This window comes from Grammomys surdaster, unplaced genomic scaffold, assembly GCF_004785775.1.
Source record: "Grammomys surdaster isolate TR1022 unplaced genomic scaffold, NIH_TR_1.0 126091, whole genome shotgun sequence".
NCBI classification, from domain to species: Eukaryota; Metazoa; Chordata; class Mammalia; order Rodentia; family Muridae; genus Grammomys; species Grammomys surdaster.
In genome coordinates, this window is record NW_021620899.1 from 137,649 (window position 1) to 147,710 (window position 10,062).

Consider the following 10,062-nt stretch of genomic DNA (forward strand, 5'->3'; position numbering starts at 1 on the left):
AAAGGAAACCAAATTCTCATCATTGCCTTAACTATTCTCAGTCTTATGCTTCCACATAATGAGCTCACCTTTGCATGAAGGAAAGGTTGCCAATATTTTCCTCATCCAAAAAGGCTTAAACCTGCACACACAGAGAGTTAATCAAACAGAAGTTTCATCTTCAGGGACTTTTGTTAGCCATCCCCACATGAAAATAACTGACAATTTCTTGTTCTACCTACTATATCTCTAAGAAAGGGCTCAAAGGAACTTCATTTTTTGCATTCCCAACAAGATTTTGGCATAGAAATATGTAACAGGAACACAAATTGCATAAAACACAGTCCATAAACCTTGCTATGGATACAGACTTGTGTGGATATGAATTTGTGTATGGAGGCATGCAGGTTCATTTCTGTATTCCTTTATTTCACACTCAAAACACTCCTCTGCTAATAAAGAATATTTAATACATTTGGTGCTGGGTGAGCTTAGATGCCTTTTACTTTTCCTTGGGCAATGCTATTTGTGATGGTTTGTATATGCTTGGCCCAGGGAGTGGCACTATTAGGAGGTATAGCCTTGTTGAAGTAGGTGTGTCACTGTGGGTGTAGGCTTTAAGACACTCCTCCTAGCTTCCTGGGAGTCTTTCAGTAGCAGCCTTCAGATGAAGATATAGAACTCTCAGCTCCTCCTGTACCATGCCTGTCTAGATGCTGCCATGCTCCCACCTTGGTGATAATGGACTAAACCTCTGAACCTGTAAGCCAGCTCTAAATATATGTTGTCCTTTATAAGACTTGCCTTGGTTATGGTATCTGTTCACAGCAGTAAAACCATAACTAAGACACTATTTTAAATTTACTCTTTAAGATGGTCTTCTTTTATTCCACAGGTGTTTATGCTTGTCTCTGAAGTCTGTTGGTTGTCTCCACACAACTTCTGCCGATTTTGTGCTGTATGTCTCAAAACCAGCTGCATTAGCATAGCTCAATGAGTGTCACCCACCTTTATCTAGTCACTGGCTCAGAGTGTCAAAGCACCCTGAATCCAGTATCTACCCTGGGCTGGAGCCATGATCAGTACTTTGGGTATGTTAAAGCATACGTAACATTTTATTTCTTCCAAGAAACTGGATCTTTATTATAACATCTATTCCCCCATGTCCTTTTCCTTGGTTTTTATATCTCAAGTTTGGCAGTAAAGAGGAATAACTAAAGGGGAAAGATTTCTTTTCTTCCTCAATTGCTGAGGCCTTTATCTGGTCTTGGAAAGGCTGGTGTGTAGGTAAAAAACAAAGACTGTGGTGATTGCCCTAAATCTCAGCACTCCAGAAGCAGAGAATGTGGTTTTGAGGCCAGTCTGGTCTACAAATCTCTAGGCCAGTCAGAGCTACATAGACCAAAAAAAAGTGTGCAAATAAATGGCTTCTAGCCAATCAACCTGAGAAGACCTAGTTAAAGATAATCTCTAACTATAAAAATGTCATTGACAGATGCCTTAGTTGCTTTTCTGTTGCTCTTGTTAAGGCATCATGACAAAGCACAGTATAGAAGAAGGAATTTATTTAGGTAGATCTTGCATTTTCAAAGTGTGAACCTATTACCAGAATGCCAGAAAGCATGGCAGCAGGCAAGTGGGCAGAGTACTGTAACTGAGAGCTTACTTTTAATCCACAAGCACTGAACATAGACAGCTAACTGGAAATGGTATAAGAGTTCTGAAACCTGGAAGTTCATCCCCAGTGACAAGCCTCCTCCAACAAGGCCATACCTCCTAATCATTCCCTAAATAGTGCACCAACCAGAGACTACTATGCTTGTATATATGAACAGAAGTACACAGTACATTTATGTTTTATATAAAACAGCAGGTCTAATATAATATCTATCTGGTTTACATAGAAGATATTTATCAGGAAGTACACCTGAAGGGTCCTAGTTAAATGAAATTTTGCATTCTACTTTGTGATTGCTTGTATTTCATAAATTATCTACTTGGAGTGTTTGCTTCTTTACAACCATAAGGTCATGAAATCAAGTTTTAACTTTGTTGCGTTAGATGTTCACCTCATTCATGTTAACCTACAACCTCTAGAGCAGTGCATCTCAACTTTCCTAATGCTTGCAACCCTTTTATACAGTTACTCCTGTTGTGCTGATCCCCAACTATAACATGACTTCATTGATACTTCGTATCTGTAATTTTGCTACTGTCATGAGTTGTAATGTTAACATCTGATTTGTGATCCCTGGGAAAGGGTCATTTGAGCCCAAAGGGGTCGTGACTCACAGGATAAGAACTGCTCCCCTAGCAACTTAGAGAGATGAAGAAGATGGAGAAGCACTGTCTTGTTCCAAACCACTCTGGATAGGATTTCTGGTAGTATTAGGAAGTCTTCCTTCCAGTGCTGTACTGTTGATCTTGGAATATAACACTCATGACATTTTGGTGACAGAAAACTGAATGTGAGAAAGGAACTAAAGATAGAAAAATTACGTTTGGCTTTTGTCAGGTAGGTAGAACAGGAAAAGTGTATTGGATTTGAGTCTGACATTGTGACTGCTCTGCAAGTGGTAAGGTCCATAAATAGACTGGTGGAAGAAATGAAGATGATGAAATAACATATTTTGTCTTGGAAAACTCTCAATCTAGCCTGTTAAAATTCTCTCCCTCTGTGGATATAACTGAACATAATTTGCTTAAGATCACTTGAACACAAACAGGATTATATATCTGTAGGTGAGTACATCATGTAACGATGGACTGTTAATTAGCCTTTGAGGTATTTTCACTGTGAATCCAAACTCTAAGCCCTTGAGTCACCCTCATCAAAAGTTTATACTCTAAACCCAACTATCATCAGTGCTTCAAGTATTGCTGTCTGGATCCTCATAACTACATTCACTAATCATTATCTATGCTTGAGTTAGATTCTCACTGAGGACAATGCTTAAAGTGCAAGATGACTGTCAACATCACATTCCTGTGCATCTGCCACAGTGTGAACTTACCATAAAAACCTAACAGGTCTACTATGCTTCTACTTTATCCAAGGAGAGTCCTTGGACCAACCTATTGTTGGGCCTTCTTCCAAACATGGTCTAGTGGACCTGCCCAGCCTGGCTAGATTTTCAAGACCTGTATCTTTCACTTCTCCCTGGAAGTGACTCAGCAACAACCTGCATAAGCCCTTGCCTGCTTAGCTACCACTGATATAAAATGAACTTTTTGGCTGAATCTAGTCATTGTCACCTCACACCACCTTGTATGTCGTCTCTCTCCATATCTAAGCACCCACCTCCTTTCCCTCTCTATATAAGCGAGTGCCTAGTTTAGTAAAATGAGTTCCTGCTTCAACAAGACTCCTGGCTTGGTATGATTCTTCTCGGACTGTTAACACTTACCATCCTGCTCACCCCCAGAGAGATCTGACACGTCCAGGCTTCTCTCCTCTCAGCTATCTGCTGGCAAAGAGCTGACATCCTGTAGTGACCCCATAGTGGATTGTTTTGCTGTCTAAGTCAGTCAAAATTTTACCTATACTTTCTTAATAACAAAACACTGGTTTTATACTAGAGGGGATGATGAGTCAGGAGAAGAACTCCGTTAGAAATTGAAAAGAATATGAAACCAAAACTCACTGGACTCCAAGCAAAGGTTGAGGCTTATTTGAGTGCATTTGAGCTTCACTGACAGAAAGAATTCATACTACAATATCTCAGACATAAGACTTGTTTTCATTGAAACAAGCTGTCTAGTAGGGGTGCTGTGGAGGACTTTGTCTGTTTCTATCTAGTTATGTTCACAGGCAAGCACATGCAAAGTGGATCAGTATAAGGAGCAGAGCATATTTTTAAGAATGATGTCATTACTCATAAATATTATGGAACATCTATAAATACATATGCAGCAATCACAGAAGCTAACCTTACAAAATGAAGTAATCTAAATCTACATGAAGAATGTAATACATATACATGATAGATGGAATATATCATAATGAGTATTGGGTAGTAAAATATACCTAATTATTTCAAATGTTTTGATAAAATAGTCAGTAAACATGATTAGAAGCATACATGTATGTATGCTTTGGGTGTGAAATAGAAGTTACTTTTGACAATATTTTTAACACATATCAAATAATTGGTTATCTAAAAGTTCTTAATTATGGATTATAAGTAATATTTTTTATGATAATAATGTAAAACTATAAATAAACAATGAAAGTGGTACAAACAGACATAGTAACTAGATAAAGGAGTAGGTGATTCATCTCACAGCACAGACCCTCATGGCAAACATAATGGCAGAACACAATATTTCACAATAAGCTTTGTATTGTCCCCAAAGTGTCCAATGTTCCTTTCAATGAGGGATTTTTGTACAGATGACATATAAAACCATCAAACAAATTCAATTTAGCATGCCTACAAATAGTTAAGCTCAAAAATTCTAGAGAGAAGCAACATTTAAGATGATCTGTTACCTTTACAAAAGTCCACAGTCTTGGGCTGGTGAGATGGCTCAGTGGGTAAAGGAGCTTGCTGTCAAGACTGACCCCAAGACCTATGAGGTAGAAGAAGGGAATGTTGGGAACAAGAAAAAGAAACTTGTTGAAAGTCCTGCCATTTTGTTTTCAGACTCCATTTAATCATAGGGGAAAACTCAGTTCAAGGTCTCTAGGGTAACTGGGGACTTCTCAAATGGCTGAAGTTTCTGTTATATGAAGAGAGTTGTCTGAGTCCAACCATCTCACTTACAGCTTGTAAGCTGAGTCCAACGATCTCAAGGACAATGTCTCCATTTTGCTGTCAGGGTCAAACTAATTTCATGTTTCCAGGCCCAGCCACCAACTTCTATCCTGATAGGTAGAAATTCCTTTGCTCAACCCCTTATGTCAAAATGTGATGGACAATGATACCCTTCTCATCCTTGCTTTATCATTTCATCCTTTAAATACGCTGTACAACTTCCCTTTGGGGTTGTAATTCAGTTCCCAAGTCTTTATTCTGGCCCTGATCTTTCAGTAGCAGCTTTATTATAAAGTTTTGTCATCTGCATTGACATAGTTGTTAAATTATGTTGCATCTAAGAGAATCCCACAAGAGCTAACTCTTGCCAGTTTCCTCTGACATGTACTTGCATGTGGTGCTACAACCATCCCATATATATATGAATAGATGAATAATCGTAATAAAAATTTTAAAGGAAAAGTTCATGTTTGCCTTAAAAGAGAATATTGATTTTTTTTGGAGACTTTCTATTACCTTTATTTTACAGAGAGATTAACATGATACAGACATTCCCTATATTGGGTGCTGACGTATCAGCATAATTATATCCTATTTACTGTATTATTGAATTTCTCACTAGATTTTCCATACAGATGCAAGGATAACAATGATCTAGTTATTTTCCAGGGCATAAGGCTAAACTGCTATAAAGAGCAATAGAGTTAAAAAACCTTCAGAAGGAAGACAGGACTCTGTTCATGTTTAATTTTATTCCAGTATTGCTAATTACATTCTATTTCAAAAGTTACTAAATCAGATGGTTTTCAAGTATTATAGCATTTATTATAGTATTATAGTATGTGTTGTCATGCTTAAAGAGAGATGAGGGAAAGAGCAGGAGAGAGAGATGAGGGAAAAGAAGGGAGGTGAAGGAGAGAAAGAAGAACAGGAAGAGGGAGAGGCAGAGGCAGCACCTGATGCATCCAACTGTCTCAGCCTCTTCAGAAATGACCTAAGACAAATTATGGGTTTCGGATATGAGTGGGGGCTTCCTGAGTTATGAGTTAGTGAGCTATATGGATGTGATGGTATGTGTTATGTTTTGCCTGATGGAGAACTATTACTTGGAATGAGAAAAGTGATAATCCTGGTCTCTGTATAAAATACTGTATTTAATTCAGCTGAGAACCTAAGAACCATTTCTGCCAATACTGAGTACGTTTCAAGCCTACTGCTTTCCTAGCTTTAAACTGAAAATATTTTGTTTCCACCCGGTTTCATTCATAGTTCCCTAGTTCAGAACTAAATAAATACACACTGAAACAGGGAGCAAAGGGGAGTATTAGAGGAATTATTTTTACTTGATTCCAGACACTGAGAAGCCCCATGTAAGAAGTCCCAAAGTAGTCCTCCTGTGGCTGGAGAGCAGAACTTCATGATAACGCTCAGTCCAAGTCTCTTAGATCCAGGCAAGTTGATGGTAGTATTATCAGTTAGAGTGTAAAGGTTCAAAAGCTGGGAAGGCAATGACCAAGCTAGTTCAGTCAGTCAACAGGGTCTCAAGAAAGGGAGTGAGAATTGAAAAAGGAAAACAGACAAGACTATAACATGACACCAGCCCGTACTGAGGCTGAAGCAGCGTTATGTCGCGCCAGTCTGCTTTTATAGCATTCTAGGTATATCCGAAACACATGGTCAGTTCTGAGATCAAAGACAAAGCAATCAAGTGAAGCAGTAAACAAGGAGATCACACAAGATAGTAATTAAGTAAAGTAGTAAGCAAAAGGGTCACCCAAGGGAATACTAAAGTAGCAAGCAAAGAGATCACGTAAGGTAGTAATTCAGCAAAGTCATAAACAAAGCCCCATGGTCACTGTTGCTGATATTCTTTTTTTTTTTTTTTTAATGTGTGACTTTTTATTGCAGCTCTGGTTTGAGTCCATCCTTAATTTATAGTTCGATTCTCTCTGGTAGACTGACACATCCAAGATGGAGACCCATCCCCCTCAGGGCTCAGACACTGGCTGTCCCCAGTGGCAGCTCTGGTCTCACACTGTGGGTCCAACTTCTCTTTCCTGGGCAGTCCATGCTCTGTGGTAGGAAGCATGGTTTTTCTTTTCAGTTCCATGGCTCTGGTCAGTCGGGTGGCCTCATGTCAGTGGGGCTTGGGGATGTGGCCATTAACATAGAAGCTCCTGGTGATCTTGGAAAGAGTAAACTCGACTCCTTCCAGCTCAGGGGTTAGCACAATCTGGCAGCCCAGCCTCGAGTTCTCCTGGAGCAGTGGAGCCATGTCCAACATGTCGTCCTCCCTCTCCTCAGGAGGAGGAAGGAGATCCAGGTGGGCCTCACTCACATACACATGGCAGGTAGAACAGGCCAGAGATGCTTCGAAGGCCCCTTCCAGATCCACCCCGTGGCGCTGGGCCAGGTACAGAACATTATCCCCGACTCTGCCCCTCACCGGGATCCGCTTGCCAGATCGGTCCACAAACACCACGTTGACCCTGTAGTTCCGAACGTCCTAGATGTTACTGCCGCGTGCCCGGCCCTGGGTCCCTAAGATTCCCCCGGCCGCCCGTAACAGGACCTGGGCGCTCACGCCACTGTTGCTGATATTCTTATTTGAGCCTACTTCCTTGTTTGAGCCCAGTGAAGAGTGCCAAATTCCTAGAAGCAGCACCAAAAGCTCTCAACAAGACAAGGTAGGGAAGGTGCCATTGTCAGTTTCAAAGATGAAAACCAGTGTCTCTGAGATGCAAAACGTGAGGGGAAAGAAGCTATGTTGCCAAGATGGGGTGGGGAGTGCACACCCTTCTTCTACCTCTTTGTATAATCTAAGACTCAAATAAATGAGTAATTGAAGGTAGATCTTCCTCATAGTCTACCAGGGACGACATTCCAGACATACTTAGGACTTCGAAGTCATTACTATCCAAAGCAAGTCCACCTGGGATCCCATTCAGAACTGCCTCAGTGCCTACAGAAACAGAGCATCAATAGCGTTTTACCAGCCATGTGAGCAGCCTTTACAACCATCAAGTTGACACCTAAAAATCAACCATCACAGACATCAGATTTCAGCAGTTCATTCAATGAACACTTAAAACACTCATGGGATAGCCACTATATCTGAGGCTCCTGGTTGAGTTCTAGAAGTGGCTGAAACTGACCAGATTTACAGGTAAACCTTACAGGGAAAGCATAAGAGAGAAAGTTATATTTGAGAGAAGTACAAGTTACAGTCTTCCTTTAAAAGGTACCTTTTCTTGAATGTGTGCTTTGTACTTCCTGGCATCATAATATGTGAGTCTTAATTCTGGCTCCTGATGGTCATTTGTTCTGTTTCCTCCGAGAACTTCAGAAGTTTGGAAAGCAGATTACTGTAATGTGAAAACCTGCCCAAGAAATCAGCTGCCCCATGGGCCTTGCAAACAATTTGAAAGCACAGTAAGGAACCTCAGGTTTACATCCTCTGAGGCATCATTACCAAGCTTAGTGGAAACATGGTGAAATAATTACTCACCAAATTGGCTACCATTATAATTGGAAGACTGGAAGATCTTTCCAAAAATCTAAATCTCTCCCAAATATCAAAGACCTTGGCAGTGAGGGAAGAGTCACAATAATAACTTGAAGACGGGACAGACTGCCTAGAAAATGCTGGCTAAAGGGCAAAATGTTGCAGCCTTGACTCAACATCTGTGCCTGCTCTGTCTTAAGCTGGTAATGAGACCTGCAGCTGCCCACGTTCATTCAAGGGTTGTATTTGAATTCTTCAGCACTCTACTCTCTGCCCTGTTCTGAATCACCCCCCAATGCTTACTTTCTTTTTTTGCTTTAGTTAAAATAAAATCATACTATTTCTCTCCCCATCTCCTCCATTTAACACCTTCCATGCCTCCCCCAACTCAATTCTCAAATTCACAGCCTCTTTTTTAAAACTCTTATTACATATGTGCGTGTGAATAAATATATAAATGCAACATGCTAATTCTGTCTAATATATACACAACACATATAGCAAGTGGGCTGACCACTCGGTATTAGATAGCAATGTAGGAGTCTCATGCCTGTGGAACACTAATTCCTCCTCTATTGAGCAGGCACTGGTCACTTACAGCTTTTCATCTAGGAGTGGAGTGCCATTAGATTTTTCCATCTACATTAACGTGTCAACTAGTGTCGTCTTGTCCAGGTCTTGTTCATATAACCATATTGTTAAGATTTCATGGATGTGGCTTCTCTGTCTGCGTCTCTGTCTTCTTCTGCTCTGGAGGTCCTGCAAGCTGGGAGAGTGGAGCCGATAAATGAGGCAAACTAAAGTCATATGCAATAGCTATCTTTATTCAGAGCACCAGACAATTTATACTCTGAGAGTTAAAGGAGGTAATCTGAATATGTTCTCACGAGTTCAGCTGTATGCAATCACAGAAACATCCTGCCTGTGGCAGAACCATTCCAAGAAACATAACTGAATAACAACAGCAAGCAATAATGACTAAGCTGAAGTAAACTCACTCCTAACAGCTACATCTGTGAGGTGCACAAACCCACTCTCCAAGAACAGTTCTGTGTGTTGAAGAAACTGAGGTAACAAGACTCAGTTTCCTTGGAGTGTTCGTTCTCACAAGCACTCAGAATTCTCCTCACGGGACTCCATTCTTCAGTCATGTTCTAACACCTGTCACATTCAGAAGACACAATCTTATAGCAGACTTCTTAGTCCTCTTGCTCTTACAATCTTCCTGCTGCCTCTTCCATGATAGTCCTTGACACTTAGATGTAGGTATTGTATTGTAGATGTTTATCTGGAGCTGGACATCCATGATTATTTATTCTCCGTATTTTGACCAGTTGTGCTTTTCTGTAATAGTCTCTGTCTATTGCCTAAGAAGCTATCACGTGATTGACTGCCCTTTTATACCTTTTCTTGCTGTTACGTTTAATTCCAGGATGCCATTTACTTACATCGTACCGTGGCTTAATTCTTGTTCACCTTTCTCTTCCAAGAACTGCCAAGTTCTAGGTACAGCACTTTCTATGGTTAGAACTTTGTGTTTCAGTTTACTGAATGAATTGAGATGGCACGGCATGAGCCCTTGTTACTGATTTTTGCATGTGTTTATAGTTTGTTTTCCAAAGTAGTTGCTAGGCTATCTCCTAACTCCTCTTTCTGCGAGGTCCTGAAAGGGGCTGTGCTGGGTACATTTTCACTTACTGAAACCTCAGAACTTCAATTTCTCGTGCCAGCCGAGGCTTAATTATCATCGGTTTTGCAAGTACAAAAAAAGAAAAGGCAATTATTTCTAAAATCACTTAAAAACACAAAACTCCTAGGCTT

At 40.4% G+C, this 10,062-nt stretch overlaps 1 pseudogene across 1 annotated transcript; it reads right to left on the reverse strand.

Annotated features, from left to right (window-relative positions):
* Positions 1–6,867: 6,867 nt before the first annotated feature.
* On the reverse strand, positions 6,868–9,814 carry LOC114611284 (annotated as a pseudogene). Its single transcript, XR_003709817.1, has 2 exons — positions 9,697–9,814; positions 6,868–7,388 (listed from the first exon to the last, which is right to left on the reverse strand). The product of XR_003709817.1 is annotated as a ferredoxin-2, mitochondrial pseudogene (transcript).
* Positions 9,815–10,062: the final 248 nt, after the last annotated feature.